This window comes from Manis javanica, chromosome 18, assembly GCF_040802235.1.
Source record: "Manis javanica isolate MJ-LG chromosome 18, MJ_LKY, whole genome shotgun sequence".
Lineage (NCBI taxonomy): Eukaryota > Metazoa > Chordata > Mammalia > Pholidota > Manidae > Manis > Manis javanica.
This window is the reverse complement of record NC_133173.1, coordinates 7608110-7635832: the sequence shown is the minus strand read 5'-3', so window position 1 is coordinate 7635832 and position 27723 is coordinate 7608110. Positions and strand designations below refer to the sequence as shown.

Sequence of the window (27723 nt, the reverse complement as noted above, 5' to 3'; positions counted from 1 at the left end):
CATTATCATCTGTCTAAAGAAGGTTCCGTCTGTCGTTGCATTCGCTGGTACTGCAGCAAGGATCAACCGCATATGTTCACCCAGCCAATCCTCTTCCTTAGCAAATCTTGTAAGCAGGCCTTCCTTATCTCCTTATCTCTAGCTTCTCCCAAACTGTCTGGAGCATAAAGGAGCAAGTTAAGACACCAAGACTTTAACCCTCTATATCCCAGTTTCACTTTCATTGAACTTCTGAAGAAAAAGGGGAAAAATTGAAATACAGTTGTGTGCCAGGCACATTCTATGTAGTAGTCCATTAATCTTCACAACAACCCTCTGAGTGAGATAAGTTATCTAAAATTTACAGTTGAGGAAACTGAGGCAGGAAGTGAAATAACTTTCTGCAGATTGCACATTTAGGAAAGGGTAAAGCCACTGTAGGCTTCTATTTAGTAAATGATTCTGTTTAGTAAATGATTACTGTGCGCCAGATACCACACAAGGCCTTTTAAATTAATTGCCCCCAAGAAATCATAGAAGAGGATTACTATTACGAGTATCATCTTTATATTTTGCTGGCTAAATTCCACCCACCAAGTAAGAAACAGAACCATGCCATAACTGCCACGCCATAATGTCACCCAGCTGCAGAGACCAGCCCAGAGGAAGGCTCCACTCAGAAGCGAAGGTAAGCTTGGGAGAGTGAGTGAAACTGCAGACCAGTGTCCGGAGGAAGAAGCATCCTCTCTTTCAGCATCCTCTGCCCTCTGCTGTGGCACTGGCAGACCCAGTGATGTAAGCACTCATAACAGGGGGCACCATGATTTGTTCTATGCCGACACGTGGTGCCCAATGGAGTTCCAGTTTTTGCTCAGTGCAACCCTACGCAGAAAAAAAGTAACCTTGTTACTATACTGAATTGCCCAAAAATTCAGACTTAGATAAAACTATGATACCAGGATAATGTGGGGGGGGGGGGGGGGGGCATGGGGAGGGCTGTGCAACACAGAGAACACAAGTAGTGATTTTACAGCATCTTACTACGCTGATGGACAGTGACTGTAATGGGGTATGTGGGAGGGAGTTGGTGAAGAGGGGAGTCTAGTAAACATAATGTTCCTCGTGTAATTGTAGATTAATGATACCAAAATAAAAATAAATAAATAAATAAGCAAAAAACTATGATACCAGGGAAGGTCCCTGCCTTGCATGGATGGGCATCTCACCTCTTCTTCCAACCAGGCTGCCTAGGCAGACTGCTTGCGTTTGTTTCTGTTGCCAGTACCAGGAACAGGTGATCATATCCACTTTTGATTGACCTCATTCAATTGCCCAAGAGCCTCCTGACTTGTTATCTCATGACCTCCGCAATGCTTTCCTGATGTGCGGATAAGTCAGGGAGGCCACCATCCCACACACAGGACATTTTTCATTCTTTGGGCTTCTGCTGGGGCCCTTCTCCCTGCTAAACTCTGCCCTTGGAAACCTTCCTGACTTTTCACACTCAGCTGTGGTCACGCCTTCACCATCTACCTTGGTATTTGGCAGACAGGCCATTATTTTGCTCATGAGTGTTTTGCATGGCCTCTTTTGCATGTCTTACTTCTCCTAATTAGGTTAGAAGCTTCTCAAGGACAAGGATCATATCTTTTACTTATTTGGTTTCCCACTCATAACACATAGCATTCACTTCACACCCAACAGGCTATCGGTACACCTTTGTTGACTGACTTTTATTTCCTTTGCCCAGACTCCAACATAAGGAAAATCTTCACACAAGCCAAAAAGGAGGAGAATAAGGCAGAGGTCTGGACTTTCCAGTCCTTGGAAAAGTAGATGAGTCTCTGGACATTTGCATGTAGTTTTTTTTGTTTGCCAGTCAAATTTCATTCCGGCATTAATTACTTTCAAAAACAAAGGAGAGACTCATTGACGATCTCTATGTGCCAGGTTCCTTCCATAAATTGTTTTAATTAATCCTCACAACCATAAATAGCAGTGCAAGTTCTTCTCATTGTGGAGATAAGAAAAATGACTCTGGGACATTAAGTAATTTTCTCAAGATCCTTCTGGATTCAAACCCCAGTCAATCCCAAAGCCTGTGATTTTCCACTCAGCTGCATGGCCCCCAGGTCTGCCCTGGGGTTCACTTGCCCATCCCTTTCATTCCTCTTCTTTTTATTTGACAGGTTTATCTGCAAGTTGCATAATATGGCCTCCAAGGGAGAACTGATAATGGTCTCATGGAAAAAGGGAGCAGGGAAGTAGAAAAGAGCAACAAGATTTTCTGAAGCTCCACTGCATGCCAGGCTGTATGCTAGCTTTTGTTTATTTACTCTCCTTAATGCCCTCATTATGCAAATGAAAAGCTGAGGCTCAGGAAGTCATATGACTTGCCCAGGGCCCCACAGCAAGCCATGGAGTCAAGACCCAGCCTGTGATCCTGTTATAATGTTATGCTGAAGCAGAAGCATGGACTTGTACAAAAATAGTGAGATTCGACAAACATAGTGGGGCTCTGTTTCAGAACTTAGGACTGTGTCTCTAGCATGTTGTCAGGCCCAAGAGGGAACATTTCAGCATGAGTAGAACAAGACGCTCCAGACCATGAACTTCTGACATTGGAGAAGTCAGACACTTGTGATATGGTTCACTGAAGCCCACGAAGGAAACACAAGACTGAAACCACACATCCAACCATCCTCTAGGGGCTGTTGCCCATGAATATGCTGCCTACACATTCTGTGTGGTAGCAGGAGACCCCATAAACCACCAGTCCCACTGAACAAGCTTTAACTATCTGCAGACCATCTCTTCGGGAGAAATCTGTGCTTAACCATCCCTTGGGCATGGAACACACTGGATCAACATTGCACACAATGGAATAAAAGAAACTGGCTTTCGGTCAGAAATACAGTGGGTACTCATTGCTTTCTGCACTCAGCACTCATTCATTTCCTTCCAGCAACGCCCCAGGCTTCCTCTGGCCACACCTTCCCCTGCTGTTGCCAGGTCAACTCTCGCTCTTACTCCAGGGACAGGTAGGTGACCAGGACCAGCCAATCACAGCTCTGAGTTCCCTTCCCGATCGCATTCTGTGTTCACAGGAGCCTGCAGCCCATTGAAATGCAATGAGACTTTCCTCAAACTGGGTGAAGGGGCACTTTCCCTTTCTTCCTGGGTTTTAACCTGGCAGGATGTTGGCCTGGAGTTGCTGGCAGCTGTTTTACCTTTGGGTGGAGCTAGAGAATAAAATCACACCCAAGGAAATCAGAGATACTGTTACAGACTGAAAGTTTGTGCCTCCCCTCCGCCAGTTCATATATTGTTGGTTGGTTTTTGGAGGCAGGGCCTTTGGGAGCTGATTAGATCAGGATGGTGTGAAGTAGCCTTATAAAAGGGACCCCAAGGAGCTCTCGCTTTCCTTCCACCAGGGGAGGACACGCTGAGAAGACAGCCGCCTATGAACCAGCAAATGGGCCCACATCAGACACCGAATCTGCCTTGATCTGGGACTTCCCACCCTCCAGAACTGTGAGAAATAAATGTTTGTTGTTTAAGCTCCCTGTTCTATTTCAGATACAAAATAAAGAAGGTTGTATCCTAATGACATTGTCAGATCTCTGAATTCAGCCTGGCTTGGACTTCTCAATTCCCTGAGCTAATAAAGTCCTGCTTTTTGGTTAAGTCAGTGTGTGTGTATTGTCACATCACTTGCAAGAGGAAAAGTCCTGACACAGTCAAATGCTTTTCAAAAAATGTCACTCTCACTTGGGTCTTTGGGGCCTCAGATTTGATGAGTGTGACAGACCATAACCTTTTCTATGTCTTTGATTAACTGTCTCCTCAATAAGGCTTTCCTAGCCAAGGTATTTTTCTTTTTTTTTTAATTGAGGTATGAGTGACATACAATATTTTATTAGTTTCAGATGTATAATGTAACAGAATAATTTGATATTTGTATATATTACAAAATGATCACCACAATAAGTCTAATTAATATCTATTGCCACACAGTTATAGAATTTTTTTTCTTGCGATAAGAACTTTTAAGATTTACTCTCAGCAACTTTCAAATATGCAATCAGTATTATTCACTATTGTCACCTTGTTGTATATTATACCCCCATGGTTTATTTTATAACTGGAAGTTGGTACCTTTTGACCCCCTTCATCCATTTCACCCATCTCCACCCCCTTCTGGCAACCACCAATCTGTTCTCTGTATCTATGAGGTGGGTTTTAGTTTTTTCTTTTAAGATTACATATGTAAGTTAGGTTATACAGTATTTGTCTTTCTCTGTCTGACTTATGTCACTTAGCATAATGCCCTCAAGTTCTATCCATGTTGCCAAAAATGTCAATATTCTTTCTTGTGGCTGCATAATCTCCCATGTTATATGTGTGTGTGTGTGTGTGTGTGTGTGTGTGTGTGTGTGTGTGTGTGTTTGTGTACCACATCTTTCCCTACTCACCTGTCAATGGACACTTAGATTGTTTCCATATCTTGGCCATTGTAAATAATACTGCAATAAACATAGGGGGTGCATATATCTTTTTGAGTTAGTGTCTTGTTTCCTTTTGGATGAATACTTAGTAAGTTCATTAAGTAATGCAAGGATTTTTAGAATTCTCTAGAATTGAACTGTGAATATAGACTTTGGCTATGAGCTTCCAGCTAGATAGTATGGTAATTCTATTTTTTTTTATTTGTTTGTTTTATTTAAGTATAGTTGACATGTTCTATTAGTTTTAGTTGTATAATATACTGATTTGACATTTATATACATTACAAATGCTCACCTTCATAAGTGTTGCTACTATCTATCACCATACAAAGTTATTACAATATTATTGACTATATTCCCTGTAACTCCAAATGGAAAATATTTTCCCAGCCTGTGGCAAAATACCTTTGAAACCAGTCAAAGGGAGAAATAAAGTGGGAGAAACCCATTTATTGCCTACAAGCAGTTGTCCACTGCTGCTTGCCCATGTCTCTTGCAATCCAGCTGCAAAAAAGGACTCCACCCAACCTCTCTGGTCCAGATATGCCCTCCTCCCCCTTGTAATCACCTACTGATATGGAGATAGCCCCCTTGGAAACACCTATTGATATGAAGATGCACTAAGGCCAGGCAAGAAATTCTGGAAATATTGCAATTATATCCACATTCCCTATGCTGTACTTTTCATCCCTGTAATTTATTTATTTTATATGAAAGTTTGTACCTCTTTATCCCTTTCACCTGTTTGCCCATCCTACCCTCCCTGACACCACCACCACCACCCATGGCAGCCATCAGTTTGTTCTGTATTTATGAGTCTCTGTTTTGTTTATTTGATTGTTTTGTTTTTTAGATTCCATATATAAGTGAAATCCTTTTTGTCTCTCTCTGTCTTATTTCACTTAGCATAATATCCTCTAGGTCCATCCATGTTGTTATGAGTGACAAGATTTCATTCTTTTTATGGCTGAGTAATATTCCATTATATATATGTACCACATCTTCTTAATCCATTCATCTATTGATGGACACTTAGGTTTGCTTCCATGTCTTGGCTATTGTAAATAATGCTGCAATAAACTTAGGGGTGCATATATCTTTTCAAATTAGTGTTTTTGTTTTCCTTGGATAAATACCTAGAAGAGGAATTGATTACTGGGTAGCATGGTATTTTTAGTTTTAATTTTTTGAGGAACCTCCATACTGTTTTCCACAGTGGCTGTACCAATTTAGATCCCTACCAAGAATGCATAAGTGTTCCCTTTTCCCCACATCCTCACCAGCACTTTTTATTTCTTGCCTTTTTTGGTGTGGGAATTCTGGTGGAGCACAGAGGCTAAATTGCTGGCTCCTGGCAAAAGGTAACATGGCTTTCTTTATCTGATTATTTACTTAGTGTTCTGGGCTAAATGTTTGTGCCCTGATCTCCCAAATTCAGTGTTGAAGTCTTAACCCCCAGCTGATGGTATTCAGAGATGGGCTTTTGGGAGGCACTTAGGGTTAGATAAGGTCATGAGGATGAGCTTCCTATGATGAGATAGGTGCCCTTACAAGAAGAAGAGACACCAGGGAGCTCACATGCTCTCTCTTTGTCCCTCAACCCTAGCACCAAGTGAGGACATAGAGAGAAAGCAGACATCTGCAAGCCAGAAAGAGAAATTGTACCAGAACCCAGCCATGATGGCACTCTGATCTCAGACCTTCCAGCCTCCAGAACTATGAGAAAATAATTGTCTGTTGCCTAAGCCCCCCAGGCTACAGTGTTTTGTTATGGCAGCCCAAACAGACCAAAATACTTAGGTTCTCTTCCTTCCTTTCTCATTGCACACATAGACAATGAGAATCAGTCTCATAAAATAGTAAAATGAAAATAAAAAATACCAGGACCAGGGAAAGTGCAATATTAGCATAGGGCATGTAGATGAAGGGGAGAACAAGTAGTTCATAAGGTAATACAGAAGATTCTAGAATTCTCTAGAATCGAGCTGGGAATTAGATTATGAGCTTCCAGTTGGTCAAAGAAAAGAGAAAGAGAGAGGCAAGGATCAACACAAGACAGACTCATTGGCTTAAAGTCTAGGAGTCTGGAAACCTGGAGTTCAAGGGCAGAATCAATCATTTAGCATTATACAAGGTGTGACTACTTGACTCTTCGGTATGTGATTGGCTTCAGCAAACACGCCCAAGTGAATAGGTTCAATACCCTGAACCTTCAAAGCAATCGAGAAGCTATCTATCTGGCTGCTACCCTTTGCTCATGACACTTAATGAAATGTTTCTCTTGGTATTCCCTTTTGAGCTGGTGGAAACTCCTTTAACAGACTCATATTTTTGTCCTACAGGAGTGGATGTGATGTTTTTAAAAATGGTTCTCACTGTGGAGCCCTTGAGGTCCCATGCCAGGCACCCCACCAACCACACCTCTACCCAACTTGCTTTCCTCATTGTATGACAAACAAGCCAGCTTACAGATGGTAAGTAACTTGCCCATGGGTGCCCAGCTAATAAGTTAAATAATAGAGATCCGACAGTCTCTGCTCTTTTCATGTCTTTAGGGCATCTCACACTTTGCTCATATATGTGCCCTTTCACATTCTATGTCTTACCCTCCTAGCATGGATTGTTATTTAACATTTTTCAGCAAAGTAACTCACTATATTTTAAGTTTAACTATTTCTTAAGAAATACACATGAAATTATGGGCTTCATGTGATTATGATACACAAATCAATTCACATTAAAATAATTATGTAACTATTTTTATTTTAAAATGTGTGAGTACTACCTTATTTGACTTCCCACTACTGGTGTGCATATTCAACCTTTGGAGAACCTTACACTGTTTCCAAAAGTTAAATAAGGTGGACATTTCACTGGACAGTATTGTTCATTGCCATTTTGGGTTCTACACTAATAAGACCACTCTTCAAGCAAGCATTATCAACTGTCTCTGAAGGCAAAAATTAACCAGAGACCCAAAATATGTTGAAAAGCCATTACGTTACCACAAGAGAGGGGGCTAGACTTGCAAAGGGTCTGCAGTGAGGGAATCCAGTCATTCAGAGAAATACTCTTTGGCATTTCTACTTAAAAACAGACATTTCTTAATAGTTTCGTACTTCAAGTATTCCATAAATAGAAATGGGACAAAAATCTTTGGACTTTGTTAATAGCTATAAGCAGGCTAATACCAAATCATATTTAAATAAAGGCCTCAAAAGTCCACTATGACGGGGGTGGAGCCAAGATGGCGGCATGAGTAGAGCAGCAGAAATCTCCTCCCAAAACCACATTTATCTATGAAAATACAACAAAGACAACTCTTCCTAAAATAGAGACCAGAGGACAAAGGACAACATCCAGACCACATCCACGCATGCGAGAACCCAGTGCCTCGTGAAGGGGTTGCTGTTGTTGTTTTGGTGTGGAGAGTGCTTTTTGGAAGTCTTAAAGGGGCAGGGAAGGACACTTAGTCCAGAGGCAGGGAATCTGGGGATCTCTGGGCACTCTAACCCCCTGGGCAACAGGGAGCACAGAGGCCCCTTACGGAGATAAATAGCCTCCCAGCCGCTCCCCCTCCAACGGGGCTCCACCATTTTGGAGGGACAGCCCCGAGCCAGGTCACGCCCACAGCAACAGCAGAGATAAACTGCATAGCAGTCCATCAGGAATCAGAAGCCCTGTCTGCACACAGCTGCCCAGCACAAGCCACTAGAGGTCGCTATTCTCCCAGGAGAGGAAGGCCACAAACCAACAAGAAGGGAAGCTCTTCCAGCTGTCACTCGTACCAGCTCTGCAAACTATCTCTATCACCATGAAAAGGCAAAACTACAGGCAGACAAAGATCACAGAGACAACACCTGAGAAGGAGACAGACCTAACCAGTCTTCCTGAAAAAGAATTCAAAATAAAAATCATGAACATGCTGACGGAGATGCAGAGAAAAATGCAAGAGCAATGGGATGAAGTCCGGAGGGAGATCACAGATGCCAGGAAGGAGATCACAGAAGTGAAACAAACCCTGGAAGGATTTATAAGCAGAATGGATAAGATGCAAGAGGCCATTGAAGGAATAGAAACCAGAGAACAGGAACGTATAGAAGCTGACATAGAGAGAGATAAAAGGATCTCCAGGAATGAAACAATACTAAGAGAACTATGTGACCAATCCAAAAGGAACAATATCCGTATTATAGGGGTACCAGATGAAGAAGAGAGAGGAAAAGGGATAGAAAGTCTCTTTGAAGAAATAATTGCTGAAAACTTCCCCAAACTGGGGGAGGAAATAATCGAACAGACCACAGAAATACACAGAACCCACAACAGAAAGGATCCAAGGAGGACAACACCAAGACACATAGTAATTAAAATGGCAAGGATCAAGGACAAGGAAAGAGTTGTAAAGGCAGCTAGAGAGAAAAAGGTCACCTATAAAGGAAAACCCATCAGGCTAACATCAGACTTCTCAACAGAAACCCTACAGGCCAGAAGAGAATGGCATGAGATATTTAATGCAATGAAACAGAAGGGCCTTGAACCAAGGATACTGTATCCAGCACGACTATCATTTAAATATGATGATGGGATTAAACAATTCCCAGACAAGCAAAAGCTGAAGGAATTTGCTTCCCACAAACCACCTCTACAGGGCATCTTACAGGGACTGCTCTAGATGGGAGCACTCCTAAAAAGAGCACAGTACAAAACACACAATATATGAAGAATGGAGGAGGAGGAATAAGAAGGGAGAGAAGAAAAGAATCTCCAGACAATGTATATAACAGCTCAATAAGTGAGCTAAGTTAGGCAGTAAGATACTAAAGAGGCTAACCTTGAACCTTTGGTAACCACGAATCTAAAGCCTGCAATGGCAATAAGTACATATCTCTGAATAGTCACCCTAAATGTAAATGGACTTAATGCACCAATCAAAAGACACAGAGTAATAGAATGGATAAAAAATCAAGACCCATCTATATGCTGCTTACAAGAAACTCACCTCAAACCCAAAGACATACACAGACTAAAAGTCAAGGGATGGAAAAACATATTTCAGGCAAACAACAGTGAGAAGAAAGCAGGGGTTGCAGTACTAATATCAGACAAAATAGACTTCAAAACAAAGAAAGTAACAAGAGATAAAGAAGGCCACTGCATAATGATAAAGGGCTCAGTCCAACAAGAGGATATAACCATTCTAAATATATATGTACCCAACACAGGAGCACCAGCATTTGTGAAACAAATACTAACAGAACTAAAGGGTAAATAGACTGCAATGCATTCATTTTAGGAGACTTCAACACACCACTCACCCCAAAGGATAGATCCACCAGGCAGAAAATAAGTAAGGACCAGAGGCACTGAACAACACACTAGAACAGATGGACCTAATAGACATCTATAGAACTCTACATCCAAAAGCAACAGGATATACATTCTTCTCAAGTGCACATGAAACATTCTCCAGGATAGACCACATACTAGCTCACAAAAAGAGCCTCAGTAAATTCCAAAATATTGAAATTCTACCAACCAATTTTTCAGACCACAAAGGTATAAAAGTAGAAATAAATTCTACAAAGAAAACAAAAAGGCTCACAAACACATGGAGGCTTAACAAGATGCTTCTAAATAATCAATGGATCAATGAACAAATCAAAATAGAGATCAAGGAATATATAGAAACAAATGACAACAACAACACAAAGCCCCAACTTCTGTGGGATGCAGCGAAAGCAGTCTTAAGAGGAAAGTATATAGCAATCCAGACACACTTGAAGAAGGAAGAACAATCCCAAATGAATAGTCTAACATCACAATTATCGAAACTGGAAAAAGAAGAACAAATGAGGCCTAAAGTCAGCAGAAGGAGGGACATAATAAAGATCAGAGAAGAAATAAACAAAATTGAGAAGAATAAAACAATAGCAAAAATCAATGAAACCAAGAGCTGGTTCTTTGAGAAAATAAACAAAATAGATAAGCCTCTAGCCAAACTTATTAAGAGAAAAAGAGAATCAACAAAAATCAACAGAATCAGAATGAGAATGGAAAAATCAAGACAGATTCCACAGAAATACAAAGAATTATTCAAGACTACTATGAAAACCTATAAGCCAACAAGCTGGAAAACCTAGAAGAAATGGTCAACTTCCTAGAAAAATACAACCTCCAAAGAAGAAACGCAAAAGTTTAACAAACCAATTACAAGCAAAGGAATTGAAACGGTAATCAAAAAACTACCCAAGAACAAAATCCCAGGGCCAGACGGATTTCCCTCGGAATTTTATCAGACACACAGAGAAGACATAATACCCATTCTCCTTAAAGTCTTCCAGAAAATAGAAGAGGAGGGAATACTCCCAAACTCATTCTATGAAGCCAACATCACCCTAATACCAAAACCAGGCAAAGACTCCACCAAAAAAGAAAACTACAGACCAATATTCCTGATGAACGTAGATGCAAAAATACTCAACAAAATATTAGCAAACCGAATTAAAAAATACATCAAAAGGACCATGACCAAGTGGGATTCATCCCAGGGATGCAAGGATGGTACAACATTCGAAAATCCATCAACATCATCCACCACATCAACAAAAAGAAAGACAAAAACCACATGATCATCTCCATAGATGCTGAAAAAGCATTTGACAAAATCCAACATCCATTCATGATAAAAACTCTCAGCAAAATGGGAATAGAGGGCAAGTACTTCAACATAATAAAGGCCATATATGATAAACCCACAGCCAACATTATACTGAACAGCGAGAAGCTGAAAGCATTTCCTCTGGGATTGGGAACTAGACAGGGATGCCCACTCTCCCCACTGTTATTTAACATAGTACTAGAGGTCCTAGCCACGGCAATCAGACAAAACAAAGAAATACAAGGAATCCAGATTGGTAAAGAATAAGTTAAACTGTCACTATTTGCAGATGATATGATATTGTACATAAAATACCCTAAAGACTCCACTCCAAACCTACTAGAACTGATATCGGAATACAGCAAAGTTTTAGGATACAAAATTAACACACAGAAATCTGTAGCTTTCCTATACACTAACAATGAACCAATAGAAAGAGAAATCAGGAAAACAATTCCATTCACAATTGCATCAAAAAGAATAAAATACCTAGGAATAAACCTAACCAAAGAAGTGAAAGACCCTGAAAACTACAAGTCACTCTTAAGAGAAATTAAAGGGGACACTAACAAATGGAAACTCATCCCATGCTCATGGCTAGGAAGAATTAATATAGTCAAAATGGCCATCCTGCCCAAAGCAATATACAGATTCAATGCAATTCCTATCAAATTACCAGCAACATTCTTCAATGAACTAGAGCAAATAATTCAAATATTCATATGGAAACACCAAAGACCCCGAATAGCCAAAGCAATCCTGAAAAAGAAGAATAAAGTAGGGGGGATCTCACTCCCCAACTTCAAGCTCTACTACAAAGCCATAGTAATCAAGACAATTTGGTACTGGCACAAGAACAGAGTCACAAACCAGTGGAACAGATTAGAGACTCCAGAAATTAACCCAAACATATATGGTCAATTAATATTTGATAAAGGAGCCATGGACATACAATGGCAAAATGACAGTCTCTTCAACAGATGGTGCTGGCAAAACTGGACAGCTACATGTAGGAGAATGGAACTGGACCATTGTCTAACCCCATACAGAAAAGTAAATTCAAAATGGATCAAAGACCTGAATATAAGTCATGAAACCATAAAACTCTTAGAAAAAAACATAGGCAAAAACCTTTTAGACATAAACATAAGTGACCTCTTCTTGAACATATCTCCCCAGGCAAGGAAAACAACAGCAAAAATGAACAAGTGGGACTATATTAAGCTGAAAAACTTCTGTACAGCGAAAGACACCATCAATAGAACAAAAAGGAACCCTACAGTATGGGAGAATATATTTGTAAATGACAGATACGATAAAGGCTTGACGTCCAAAATATATAAAGAGCCCACATGCCTCAACGAACAAAAAACAAATAATCCAATTAAAAAATGGGCAGAGGAACTGAACAGACAGTTCTCCAAAAAAGAAATACAGATGGCCAACAGACACATGAAAAGATGCTCCACATCGCTAATTATCAGAGAAATGCAAATTAAAACTACAATGAGATATCACCTCACACCAGTAAGGATGGCTGCCATCCAAAAGACAAACAACAACAAATGTTGGCGAGGCTGTGGAGAAAGGGGAACCCTCCTACACTGCTGGTGGGAATGTAAATTAGTTCAACCACTGTGGAAAGCAGTGTGGAGGTTCATCAAAATGCTCAAAACAGACCTACCATTTGACCCAGGAATTCCACTCCTAGGAATTTACCCTAAGAACGCAGCAATCAAGTTTGAGAAAGACAGATGCACCCCTATGTTTATCGCAGCACTATTTACAATAGCCAAGAATTGGAAGCAACCTAAATGTCCATCGGTAGATGAATGGATAAAGAAGATGTGGTACATATACACAATGGAATACTACTCAGCCATAAGAAGAAGGAAAATCCTACCATTTGCAGCAACATGGATGGAGCTGGAGGGCATTATGCTCAGTGAAATAAGCCAAGTGGAGAAAGAGAAATACCAAATGATTTCACTCATCTGTGGAGTATAAGAACAAAGTAAAAACTGAAGGAACAAAACAGCAGAGGAATTACAGAACCCAAAAATGGACTAACAGGTACCAAAGGGAAAGGGACTGGGGAGGATGGGTGGGTAGGGAGGGATAAGTGGGGGGAAGAAGAAAGGGGGTATTAAGATTAGCATGCATGGTGGGGGAGGGAGAAAAGGGAGAGCTGTACAACACAGAGAAGACAAGTAGTGATTCTACAACATTTTGCTATGCTGATGGACAGTGACTGTAAAGTAGTTTATAGGGGGGACCTGGTATAGGGGAGAGCCTAGTAAACATAATATTCTTCATGTAAGTGTAGATTAAAGATTAAAAAAAAAAGAAAGAAAGAAAGAAAAGGGGGATCACTCCTTGATAAGATAAAACTAATGGTAAATCAATGATTAACGTATGCTTTAAATATCCTTAATTTTGATCACTTAAAGGGTGTCAGATGATTGGCTATGGAGGTACACTTTTCTGATAATATTCCTTTCTCTTAAAAAAAAAAGCAGTTCCTGTGTGGTGACCTCCAATGGTTCTACACAATGGTATAAAGGGCATATCAAAGTGTGGGCAAAGGGTGTCTGTTTGTGTTTATACAGAGGATCAAAACCTAATTTGGCTACCCAGAAAATGAACTAAGATACGATATGAAGAAGAACTTCCAACATCAGCACTCTCTGGAAGACTCATACCAGAAGATGATCATCAAAAAACCTCCACAAAGATCCAGGCAATGCTGCAGTTGTAGCTGCATCCATCCCACTGGTTCCTGGACTTGCCATTGGAATGAAGAAGGAGATATCTAAGCTGGCCTGTGCATACAGTAAAACAACAAATTTGACTGGATCTATACTGTTGGAACTCAACCAAGAATCAGGAGAAGTGCAAGGTGCAGCACTCCAAAAACTTACGACTACAGACTATCTACGGTTAAAAGAACATATGGGATGTGAACAGTTCCCAGGAATGGGTTGTTTTAATTTGTCTGATTTCTCTCAGACTGTTCAAGTACAGTTGGACAATATCCATCATATCATAGACAAATTTTCACAAATGCCTAGGGTGCCTAACTGGTTTTCTTGGCTTCACTGGAGATGGCTGGTAATTTTATATCTGCTTTGGTTATGTAACTGTATTCCTATTATGTTAATGTGTGTGCGCAATTTAGTTAGTAGTTTAAAACCTATACATGCCTAAGTTACTCTACAAGAAGATATGTCAAAGAAATAATCAATCCTCCCATGTTTTCTTCCATCTGCTACCTCTATAGCTTTTCTTCTTCCTTCCTAATTACAACCCTTAAATAGAATTCGTGCCTCATATCGAATTTACCGAGTATCATAATTCCTCCAAGTGGTAAAGATACCTCAAGACAAATGCTGGGCATAGAAGCCACAGGGCATAAATCTGCAAAGAAGTAAAAAGCTAACCTTTTCAAACAACATGGCTTCTCTCTCACTTACCAACTTTACATCTCCCTCTATGGCCCCGGAAGATGACTGGTTAGCCAGAGACAGGTAAGATTCCTCAAAGGAGGAACAACCTAAGACAGGCACAGTCGCAGGGGGGCCATCAGGTGAGAAATTGGGGATCAACAGTGGTGAAGCTTAGAACCTCACCCCTCCTGTTTTGAGAGAAATCTTCTGCATCCGTGGATGTTTTAATGCCCTTGTCTAGCTTGGATTAACACATAGTCTACAGACACACACCTGATCATCTACAATTGCTCTCTTACAACACTAAACTATGTTTTCTACCTTTATCTTGCATATACCTACCACTTCAGCATTTTATTAAAAATAAAAATAATAATAATAATAAAGGGAGAAATGTGGGATCCACATATAAATCAAGTATAAAAATCAAACGAATATTCATATTTGACCTGATTGTTTATAGTTCATAATGTGTGATCAAAACCGAAAGTTTCTGTGATGACTGCCCTTGCACTGTTCACCATGTAAGAACTTATTCACTATGTAAGAATTTGTTCACCATGTAAGAACTTGTTCGTTATGCTTCAGAAGATTGGAGACTGACGAGAATTAGGCTTGAGATGGATTAATGATTGTGCATTGAGCATTGACTCCCCTATACAGAATTTTATTGTTGTTAACAACCATTTGATCAATAAATATGAGAGATGCCCTCTCAAAAAAAAAAAAAGTCCACTATGACGAACCAGAAACAATAAAGTTTATTAAGTCTTTACATTCTGTTGTATACCTAAGGAACCCAACCTTCTTAGAGTGAACAGCATTAAAGATAAAAGGGCTTGTGGTGAGATGAGTTTATCCTCAGTACAGCAGTGAAATGCTCTTCTGGCTGTTCACTCATTGATTTTAAAGTAGGCTTGAGCAGTAATCCTAAGAGAGGAACCTTTTGATGTAACCAAATGAAAGAAGCATCTCGTTAGTGCGGAAGCAGGGAGGCGTCATTTGTTCATGTAGCCCGCAACTACTGGACAGAGGCCTAGTGAAGCTAGTATCCTGCTGGGCTCTGAGATCATCTAAGGAGATGTGGCCCCTGCCCTCAGGGCAGTGATGGTCTGATGCTGACAAGTCAAACATAGTCAAACCCAGAATGATAGTGTGTTTGACAAGACCCAGAGAAAAGGAATAAAATCCAGCTTGGGGGAGCCAAGGAGGACTTCTCAGAGAAGAGCTGGGGGCAGAGCTAAGTATTTAAGGAGGAGTTGGAGTTAGTGATAAGGTAATTCCAGGCAGAAGGACTAAATCACATATGGGAAAGCACGGTAATGAAGGGTAGTGGGGCCGAATAAGGGTCAGGTGGCTCACGGTAAACAGGTAATTCAGTACATCTTAAAGCGAAGAAGGCGAGAGGACGCAGAAGGGAGATGATGGCCCAGCTAACTCAAGACTTTACCCTGAGAGCTACAGGGGCCATTTGAAGGTCATGAGCAGAAGAGATTTGGGTTTCTGGACAGCGGCTGCCAGGAATAGCTGTGAGGGCTGCTCATCTCCATTTCTGGGACTTTCCCTGGATACATTTGGCACCAGGGTAGCAGCTGCTATTACTGACGGCTGGAAAACAGGGTCTCTCTGGCATGGAATTCGGGTGACTGTAATTACAGATAATGGGCCTCAATTTGCCTGTTTGGAATTTGCACAGTTGGATTGCACACTCTTTATCACTGGAATTTGAACGTTTTACCTACTTCTTGTGCACCGAAGTCAAACAGCAGAAAGAGAAGGGGCCACAGTTTCCCATCCACTCAGGAAGCTGACCTTGGACATGACTTTTCTGAAACAATAGCCCTTCCTTGAGGAGTGGGCTTTCCCTCAGCAAGCCCATACCCCTAGGAAAGGTTTGGAGCCCCTCTCCTGAAGCATTAGGTCTGGAACACCAAGGAAGCAGGACCTGCTCTTCCAGGGGACACCATGACATTCTCCTGCAGTCTGTGGCCAGGCAGGACTGAGTCCACACAGATGCTGGCCTTTAACCCAGACTGACACACCCTCACACTTCACTGCCTGCCGCCAATTATTTAAAAAGTGCCTTGGACGTGAATATTCCAGAACCACTTAGGCACTGGTCTTGGAAGCTCTTGTTTCATTAGTGCTTTTGTTCTTTATGCCCCATTCCTGTCCAGGATCAGCTGATTTTGTTTTCTGCCATTGTGGTTTTGTCTTCTGTTCTTGTCCCAGCAGTGACCCCTCTATTTATCTATTGAACAAATATTTATGTAGCATTTGGCCACATACCAAGTAATGTTTTAAATGCTTGGTGTATTCACTCACCTCTTACTCATAACAAAAGTATGTGATAAGTACAGATAAGGAAGCTATTATTATACCCATTTTACAGATAAGAAAATGAAGCCGACAGTAGTGGAACTCAGATTTGAACCAGGAAGTATTGCTCCAAAGTCTGTGTGTCTCCTTAACACCCGAGATAATTTTTTCTAAGCACTGTCTTTGCAGGAGGCATTTAACCTGTTTGATCTCCTCTTATCCTCAGGACAACTCAGAGATAGATACTGATAAGAGAACCAAGTGTAATGATTTAAACACAAGGGCTCCGATTATTCCAGGAGGAGATGTCAGAGCTGCAGCCCACTGAGCCCCACAGAGCTCTTTATCCCCAGTTTCAACTGCTTTCCCCCAGGCCCTGTTTCCATCTATTGCTTGACTCTGTCCTATACTGACTGCTTTGGGAATTCTCGCAGCTTGAGTCGGTCCCCAGGACCCAACCACCTGACACAAGATGCACATCCCACTCAAGGGGAGTGTAAAGATTCTGCCACAATCTCAGAGAAATGAAATTGCAACGTGCAGTCTATTCTGTGGAGCCACATTCTCCCTGCTTCGAAAGGCCTCTTAATAAAACTACCCGTAACAATTACATTAGCCATTGATGAAATGCTTTCTAATGGGCCAGACACATTACATGCAATATTCCTAACCATCACGACAACCTTACAAGGTAAACAATGTTACTGCTACGGAGGCGGCAACAGAGGTAAAGAGGTTAGACAACTTGCCCACCGTCACACAATTATTCAGATACACTGACTCCAAAATCTAACCTAGGCTTGGCTTCCTCTCTTGTGAACTAGATTCAGGACAAACCTTTCCAAGGGCTGGTAGGAAATATAAGAGGGTGAAAGAGAATAGGTTGCAGTTTGGGTCAGGGAACATTCTTTCTTTTCCTTTTTTCTTCGTTCCTTCACACCCCTATCCTCCCTTCTTTCATTCCCTCCTCTTTTTAACCAAGAAAAATGACACAGTGAATAGCAAAGCTAACAGAAGCCCTAGACTTGGCCTCCTGTCGTCTTTACAATCCACCCATGCACAATTATGACTGCTGACAATAAAATCCCAACCCAGTGTGAATCAGCCCAGGGAAAAAGCCAAAGAGGGCAGGGCTGGGGTTTGGTGCTCAAGTGAGTTATGAGTCAGAGAAGTCTCAGAATAACCTCCTGCCAAGCTAATCCCAGGCTAGGGCTTGCCAAGGTGTAGCTGGTTCCAGAAACTCCAGAGGACTGGAGTGGGCTGCCCTGGGGAGAAAGGGTGGTTCTGTTGGGCCTGCAAGAGACAAACTGGGCAGGTCACTGGAAATGTGGTCCTTGATGAAACCTCACTGGCGCTCCTGCAGCAGGAATCAGTCCTACAGTCACGTAGGTGGAAGCACACCCTTACCTGTCCGCTCTTCCCTGTACCCAGGCACTCAGCAAAAGTGTATATACTAAGCCACAGCAGAGGCACAGATTTATTCATATTACTAATAATATCTGCAAAGTGAACTAGCCAAAAATGAAATGTCAATACAATGACTGCATGCTGTACTAAAAACAATGACAGGGTTTTGTACAGACTTCAAACAAAAAAGGTTTGTCACACTTGGTCATTGATCTGAATTCTCCACACCATCTCCAGGTCCACTTCTGTCTCTGCATCTCAACTTTGTGAGTAAATTCAGGGGTCAGAGGATGTCGGGACTGCCTTGTGCTCCAACCCCAGACAGACTTTAGGTTCCTGTAGGTTGCAATAATCCGCATTTCTTTCTTCCCAAAGACAGAAACCAGGAAATTTTCTCAACACCCAGATACTTCTAAAGAAAGAAGACTTACGCATTCATGCTATGTGCAAAGAGCAGAGGATTTTAGCATCATCAAGGTCTGGAAATAAATCCCAACTCTGCTACTTCCTGGTTGCATGGACTTTGGGCTGCTTATTCATCAGTGGAGAAAACAAGACTTAACACTGGAAAGTTGTTGAGATTAAATGAGAAAATACATGTTAAAGGGCCGAGGATAGTGTCTGGCTCATAAATAATTATATCTTGGTCACCCCATCTCCTGGACTGACCTATTCTTGCTCCCTTATTACCAAGTCCTTTGAGAGCCCTAGTACCATCTATTCTTTCAAATATTTAACTCATTGATCAGAGAAGAAGCACTGAAGGGTGTTCCAGAAACAGAATAAGCAATTCAAGTGTTCTTTGTTCCATAAAAATTGTTCAGCACATTTTCTTTGTTAGGGACTGAACCAGAATCTGAAGGTCCCAGTTTAGAAGGGGAAACCGACAAAGAAGGCTATTTTGAGATTTGTAAGTGCAAAAATAGTGTGCTGAGCACATCCCAGGAAGAGTCTCTACATGGGATTCTCAGGCACTGCCTGAGGTGTGTGGTGTGTGTCAGGGAGGAGTGAGGCATGGTGGGAAGTGGAGGCAGGTGAGAGCCAGGAAGAGCAAGCAGGAACAGACCAGGTGAAGACGGTGGTGGGGATTGGCTCTGCCTGCAGAGGAGACAACATAAGCCTAGGCACAGAGTGTGAAATTGCCATTAGCTCTGATGCGCAGGACTAGAGGGACGGTGGGGTGGTTGGTGGCTGGAGAGGTTGGTAGAGGTCAGATCACAAAAAGTCTGGGGAGCTAAACTATGTAATTGGGGCTTTAATGTGAAATGGGTAGAATCTTTAAAGCATTCCAAGCCGGAGGGTAACATGATCAGATTTGCTTTTTAAGGTTGCATTGACAATTTATGGCCTCAAAATTCGACTTGTTTTTACAAACGAATGGCACTACTTTAACCCCCGACCCAATCCAAGGAAAGGAGAAAGTTCCATCTTCAAAAATTAAAATTGTCAAAGAACCTCGCTCTAGATGGGATTGTGGTTTAAGTTTGTTGGGGGTGGGCTGATGGGGGGGACAGATTGGATTTGAATAGGAATACTGCTTCTACGACCTCATCATTTGGCTGCTTCACCTGCAAGGTCGAAGCCTGATGTTCTCAAACCTTGAACAAAAGTTTTGAGATTTTTACCAAATTGGGGACAATGATCTTCACTCTGACAAATGGGTTCTCAGAGGCCTCTCGGGCGTGAGAGAGCGTGAAGGCTGTAACCCAGCCCTGAAATTTATTAGCAGAAGCAGTTTACAACTATAAAGTCTTGCTGTTGAGGCCCTCCAGTGCTTGCCTTCTATTTCTGGCCCTAACCGAAGCTGTCAGCTTCTCACTTTCAAAAGCATTTGGTTTGTTTAATTAAAAAAACATTATGATTGCAGGAAGCCTATAGAATGCCCTGAAAACCTGATGACCTCATTTTTGGGTAGCTCTACAACATTTATGAACATTTGTTTTTAATCATTGTCACTTCTTTTGATCAAATTAACTGTCTGGGTGTTGGAGTTTCAAGGGCAGTCTGTCTTACCAATCAGGACCCATTTATCTGAGACTCTGTCCCTGAAACCTAAATACAACACGCCAGCATATAATAAAAATCCGACCCACCCCAGCAGCAGGCAAGAAGATCTGGAGAGACTTGGAAAGTGGATTAAAAGAAAAAGGCCAGACTTTCTGTGTTGCAATCCTGTGCTGCCCTCATGCACTGGAAGGCTTTTCTAATATGACATTTGTCTTGGCAGATGAAGTGTCACATACTAAGCAGGTGATAAGTGGCATAACTCAGGGGAAGCATTTGGAAAAGCAAGTCAGAGACCAATGACAAGCTGAAATGTGTAACTGTCAGCACAGGCAGACCAGGGCCCAACACTAGAGTATTTTGAAGGCTTCTCTCTGAATTGGTGACCCTTCCAAAATTAGACAGGTTTGGGCTTACTTTTAAAACTTTTAAGTCTCCTCGTGAGGGCAGTATCTGTGTGAGTGTGTGTGTGTGTGTGTGTGTGTGCTACAGCTGCCATCTTTCCTGTTGCTAAATATTTATAGTAGAAAACCAGGAGATAGTGTTGTACTTAAAATGAAAAGACAGAGATGAAGATCTTCAAGAGAGAAACAGAGAGAATGAAGCAGATTTCCAAACAGACCTGATATCCACTTGGAGAGGCCAGCTAAAATGACCCCAGCCGACGAGTGTTTCATGTCACAAGATTTGTTCCTGGTGTATGCCGAAGCCAAGACCTCCCCACGGGCGCTCCAGTCCGTTCAGCTGGGGTCTGTAGGTCAAGATTTAAGTGTATTAACAGAGGGCCTCCTCAGAGCTAATGTGACAGAGGCCCACCACATCTGAATAGAAGCCAGAAAGGAAAACAAAATGAAATCGTTCTTTCATAAACTTCAGTGACGTCTCGCAAATTGAGACACAGATGTGAAATTTTAAAAACATTCTCTGATACCTTAGTTCTGGATAAATTTAAGCTTGAATTTCTACATTTAAGCAATTATGGTGTTTACAAGGCACTTGCTTTGTGTGAAGGGAGATGAATGTGTAGACAGAGGAGAGAGAAGAGGGAGGTGAAGGGCCAGCTTTTAGCCTGTGTCTGTTTCCAAGGTCTCCTAAGTTCCAAAGGTCTTGATTTCGAGCTATATTTAACTGTGGGAGCAGCTCCCATATAAAAGTGAGACCCAGCACGATGTTCCTATAAGTTGCTGACTAATATGACTCCTCCCAAACTGAGAGCTTCATGGAGGTGGTGTTTTTGAGCTGGCTTTTAAGACTCATGGAATTAGCCAGGCAGAGAGGCAGTGGGAGTATCTTCTGGGCAGAAGCGACCAAATTAATAGAGGCAAGAAGAAGAAACCAGAGGACACATTCTGAGCATGTGAAGCGAGAGAGTCCACAGGACGTGGCCTCAGGCTGGTTGTTTGGGGCAGGGCAGAGGAAGGTGTTGGACGACCTTTATGGACGGATGGAACATAGGAAAAGGAATGAATTGGGGGCGAAAGTGATTGCAACGAGTATCTGTTGATTTTTCCCTCCCAGCATCCATTTCACCTGCTCTGGCCACAGTGACCAATTTTCCTCTAAGCACACACTCCTTGTTGCCACGTTCTCAGGTCATTTGCCTCAGAGGTAACTGGCACCATCTTTGGCTCAATGGGTGGACACGTGACCAAGGCCTGACTAATCAGAACATTTCGTCTCCAAGGCTATCATGCTGATTCCATAACTCTTATATAATATTGCTTATGAATGCTAATATGATGGCGAGATGATGGAACTTTAAGCTGTGTTTACATAGCAATTTGTAAGATTAACACATCATCAAAAATAGAGGGTTGCTAAAGATTATGGGGGACCTAAATCTTCTTTGGTGGTCTCCCTGCAGTATGGTGCCACCGCTGTTGATCGAGCGATGGACATGGGATCAAAGTTGGGCTAATGGAAGCCCTGAGACTTTTGATAAGAGTATTGGGGCACAGAAACTCCCATTTCGTTGGGGGTATAAAGGTGATAGAATGGGGCTTGGAGATTCTGGTGTTTATATTGTCATTATGAGGGAAGAACTTTCTGAGAAAGAGACCAAGACAGAGGAGAGCAGAGAAAGACAGTGAGATGGGGAGAGTCAATGAAGGTGACAGGTGATAGATTCCATGGCATCACTGGGTTACTTGGGACCCAACTTGCTTGAAAACTATCTCTGGAATTAAATTTTATTTTTTTCCTGAGTCTGTGAACCAAAAGACTCTTAAAAAATGCAAGGATGCTATTTTTCTGGATATATATATTTAAACTACTAGAAGTCATCCAGGCAGTCAAAGAAGAGCTAGTGCCCTGAACATTCGATAAGGTGCCTTGAGCACTAGATAAAGGTTTTAGTTATTTACATGGATAAAACAATAAGAGAAAACATGTGTCACATCTTTGCTTTGTACTAGGTATTGTTCTTAAGGGATTTATATATATTCTCTTATTTCCTCTCACAGAAACTATGTGAATTAAATACTATTATTTGTATTTTGTAGATGAGGACAGTAATCCACACACAGGGGAGGTTAAATAGCTCGCTGAGATAGCCAGACTGAAACATGGCACTAAAAGAACCTGCCTCTTGGTAGTCATGCCCTTATTTCATTCACTCTCCTCGAGTGTGGGCTGGACTTAGTGACTTGCTTCTTATGAATAGAATAAGGCAGAAGGGATGCCAATAAATGCACGGTGGCTTCCACTCTCACCTCTCTGTCTCTCTCAGATCACTCACTCTGAGGGAAGCATGAACAATATTATGAAATATTTCATGAGGTGAGAAACTGAAGTCTCTGGTCAACAGCCACAGAAGTGTATTTGGAAATAGATATTCCAACCCAATCAAGTTTTTGGAGACTACGCCTCATACTGACAGCTTCATATCTTGCAAGGCTCTGAGCCAGGACCACCCAGCTAAGTGCCTCCTGATTCCTGACCCTCAGAAACTGTGAAACAAATAAATATTTGTTGTTTTAAGCTGATGAGTTTGTGGGTAATTTATTATACAGCAACAGATAATAATACAGATTTTATATTATAATACATATAATACTCAAGAATGGGGTGCTGATATAATAAAAATCTAAAATGTTGGAATTGGTTTGGAGCTATGAATCCAGTAGAAACTAAAAAGGTTGTAAATATTTTGAGATTTTTTATGAAACCTTAAAGTACCTTAAACACGTTTTGTATAATTATGAAATTTGAGGAGGCTGCCAGTAAAGGCTTAAAGGAAAACCTTATTGGAAACTGGATAAAAGGGGATATTTGTTATGCAGCCTCAGAAAGCTTTGTAATATTATTGCCTGCAGTGATGTGGGTGACAGAAAATGTACCTAATTAACTGGGTGATCAAATTAAGGAGATTTCAAGCCAGAATGTTGAAGGTGCCACCTGGTTTCTTCTTGCTGCTTATTTTAAGATGCAAGAGAGAGGATTACTAAACAAAGAGAAGCTCATTTTGAAGATACCCAGCTCTCTACTTGGCAAATGATGTTAAAATTTAAAAATAGCTTCTGAGAAAGGATCAAATCCAGAGAATTGCTGGGAAAACTGGTCCAAAAGTAAAGTCACATGTATGTCTGTAAAATACTTTGTTAAGAGTTCAGAAGACTTAAAGGTGGTGTCTCATGGTACTGTTCGGTCAAAAAGAAAGTCTTCAAATGGTGTGAAGGGTGTGACTCACAGATCCTCTTAATCAAACAACAAGGCTCCTAAGAAGCTTAAGGGTGTTGTCTCATAGCAGAAATCAAAAGTAGAGAAGGACTATATCAGAGACTTGTGAGTATGGCTGTAGTCTAATGGAGTGGACCCCAGTAAGATTCCCAAGAGATACACTAAGTATTTAAATAATTATATCAGCAGAAATACCACTAGCTTGGACTAACAAATGTTGGGACAGTACAAAATGAAGAAAGGACTTTGCACTCCTGAGATTCTACAAGAAAGAAGTAGCCTTAGAAAACTACTCTGTTGCAAGTACATGTTACCTTTCATGAAAAGGGAAAGGTAACTCAGAAGGTGGAACCAAGAGCTATGATAACTAGTCCTGGGCAGAAATAGAACTAAGTCTTAATCAAGGAACTCAATATTTTTCAGGATGGATTTCAGAATTGCTATGGGCCAGTATGCCTTTATGCCTTCCATTTCTTCCCTGTTTGAACAGGAATGTCTATAGAGAGTATCCTATGCCTGTAGCATCATTGCATGTTGGGGGGAGGGGTGTTGGGTGTGTACGTGGAGGGGCAGATAACTCGTTTATTTCATAGGTTTAAATATTGAGAAAAACTATATGCACGGAGCTCTTTTAAGGTCTATACCTAAAGAGCCACATTAACACCTAGCCCTCACTTAAATTATGAGATTCTGGACTCTGGAATGATGTTATAATAGGTTGAGACTTTTGAGCACCTTCAGATGTGGTGAGTACATTTTTCACGTGAGAAGAAGATGAATCCAGGGGAGGTGAGAGAACAGACTGTGACAGCTAGCCTCCAAGAGGGCCCCCAATTGTCCCCACCTCTTGGAATTCCATTCTTTGTATAATCAATCCTTCTTCTTAAGTGTAGACTGGATGTAGTGATTTGCTTCTAATAGAAAAAGATAGAACTATGCGTCCAGCACTTAGGACTGTGCCATTAAACGTACTGCTGCTTCTACGCTCTCTTAGCCCAGTCTGTAGAAGCCATGGTGTCACTTTCATCTGGAGGGACCCAAGTAGCAAGGAACTAAAGCCTTCTGCGAGCAGCCAGGTGAGGAAACTTCAAAGTGGGTCCTTCAGCCCCAGTCCAGAGACTACTTGAGCCAGGACCACCCACCTAAACCACCTACAGATTCCTAACCCTCTGAAACTGTGTAGATTTGCTGTTTTCAGTTAAATTTGGGGGTAGTTTTTTACACAACAATAAACAATACACTTACTAAAGGCACGTACACTATGGTTCCAGAACTCTAGGGAGCACAAGTCTTATCTAAGATGCCTGGGATTATGGGTGGGTGGGGGATTTGACTGCACAGAGGCACAGGAGAATGCTTGGGGATCACAGAAATGTATTATTTCTTCGTTGACGGGGTGGTTATATATTTGTCATGCTCCCTGAATTGTATTAAAACAGGTGTATTTTATTGAATGTATATTTACCTAAGTAGAGTTGATTTTAAGAACAGTGGGCAGGTGGAATCAGTGACTATAGGGTCAAAAGTGTGATGGCGAAGGCAAGGAGAGAGATGGCACAATATCTTAGGAGTGTGTCTGGGTCCGCAATTTTTAAATTTATTTTAGGATTGGAGAGACTTGAGTAGGTTTGCAGGCAGAAGATAAGGAATAATGATGTCAAACACAAAGCTTAAATTATAAAACAAAATTCCAGAGGGGACTGAAATAAATGATGTGAAACAGCAGGGTTAGAGAGTAAAATGCTTCTTGGAAAAGATGGTGAGAAAAGGGTTTAGTTCTAACAGTTCTCAGAAAGTAGATCTGTTTCTATGCAGAGAGTTGGAGGCTTTGAGCAGGGATTTGGGTTTAGGAAAGGAAGCAGCTTAATGCAGGTTTTGTGCAAATTGACACTGGAAGTCATTTACTTTTGGATTCTCTGCTTAGGTGTTTAGTATTATTCTGTAAGTGTCTGGAAGCTGGGTTTTTTAGCAGGAAAGTGACAAGTTAGGGCTATACTTTAGGAAAATTATTCTGTAGCAGAGAGAAAAATGGACTAGTTGGGAGATGTAAGAGTCAGGGAAAACCAGTTAAGAGACTGTTACCATTATGCAGTCACAAATTGGTGAATGAACATGAGACAAAGGACATCTTGGCCTTGATTTGTAGAAGAGATTGTGGAGGAATGAAAAGGCAGAATGTTGGAAATGACTGGATGGCATTGAGGGCAAGGGAGAGCAGGAATTACGGCAGGTAAGGAAGAGAAGGAGACTCACTTTTGGGACTGAGTTTGTGGATCAGCACACTGTCCAGGTGAAGAGATGCTGGCAGTGGGTAGGAATGCAGGTCAGAATGTCACAGGAGTAGTCACCTAGACTGGAGGTGGGGCTGAGGAAGCATCTGTTTTCCTTTTCTTGACTAATGAATTAAGACTCTGAAATGGAAGACAGTGCAGGTGTATTACAGCAGCCAGGTTGCTGTAACAAAATACTATAGACTTGGTGGCTTAACAACAGACATTTATTTTTCACAGTTCTGGAGGCTAGGAAGTCTAAGATCAATGCGCTAACGATCTGGTTCTTAGAGATGGCCCTCTTCCTGGCTTGCTGATGGCTGCTCTTTGCTGTGTCCTCACACAGCAGAGAGAGGAAGCTCTGCTATCTCTTCCTCTTCTTATTAGGACACTACTGTTACCCTGGCAGGCTCCACTCTCAGGACCTCATCTAAACCTAATTACCCCCCAAAATCTCTGCCTCCTAATACCATCACACTGGGGATAGGGCTTCAACATAGGAGTTGTAGGGGGTACAAATGTTACATCTATAGTGTATTAATAATAAATGATGCTTCAGAATCAACCATACCTATACTGTTCTTTCTGGAAACTGAACTGAATGGATTCAGGCATTGTTTCTCAAAACGTGTCCTTAGTGCGAGGCAAGATACAAAAGCATCTTCCAAGAGAAATTGGTTTCATGATCAAAGAAGTTTGAGAAATACAGGATTAAGCAAAGTGAATGGTTTTTTAAATGCAGGACTTCTTAGAGCCTTTATATGTACTGTATTCTACACAGTGAATCCTCAAGAGGACAGGAATATAGAATATAAAGCATTTCTTGTCTTCTCTTAAATAGACAATGCTTTTTCCAAAGAATAGCTCCAGAAACTAATGCTTTAAGGGAAGCACTTTAAATGAAACTATTTTAATATGGACCAGACAGCCTCTTGTGATGTGACACAATGAGAAGGATATAACATCACATATATAGTATTCTTATAAAAAAAATTAACCTGATTCTACCACTGAAGGACCAATCAGACAAACCCAAATCGTGAAACAAACTACAAAACAACTGACCTAGGCCCTCTAAGAAGGCAATGTTATGGAAGACTAAAATAAAAATTTAAAAAAAAATTGGGAAAAGCTTTCTAGATTAAAGGAGTCTAGGAGACATTATTAATAAATGCAATACATGGGCCTTGATCTGATCCTCTAGGGGAAAAATGAGCATAGCTATAAAGATCCTAATTGGGACGACTGGTGAAGTTTGAACATGAATTGTACTTTAATAAAAAATAAGGAAAAAATAAGATTCTGACTCAATTACATTCTAACTGAATAGCTTTTTCCCAAAGTAATTTGGTATATGGGAAATCCATATATATTATCAGACCTAAACACATGATATATTTGTTCTACTAAAAGAGAAGAAAAGTTGGTTTAAGCTGTGCCAGAACTATAGTTAT

General features: G+C 41.2%; 1 long non-coding RNA gene across 2 annotated transcripts; it reads left to right on the top strand.

Moving 5' to 3' along the window:
- Window positions 1–3195: 3195 nt before the first annotated feature.
- Window positions 3196–23285, top strand: LOC140847259 (uncharacterized). Of its 2 annotated transcripts, XR_012127082.1 has the most exons (4): window positions 3196–3513; window positions 6830–6961; window positions 18693–18794; window positions 23050–23285. It is a non-coding gene; the product is annotated as an uncharacterized lncRNA (long non-coding RNA). The 2 variants fall into 2 exon arrangements; XR_012127081.1 differs by lacking the exon at window positions 23050–23285 and having other exon boundaries at window positions 3207–3513; window positions 18693–19771.
- The last annotated feature ends 4438 nt before the right edge of the window (window positions 23286–27723 follow it).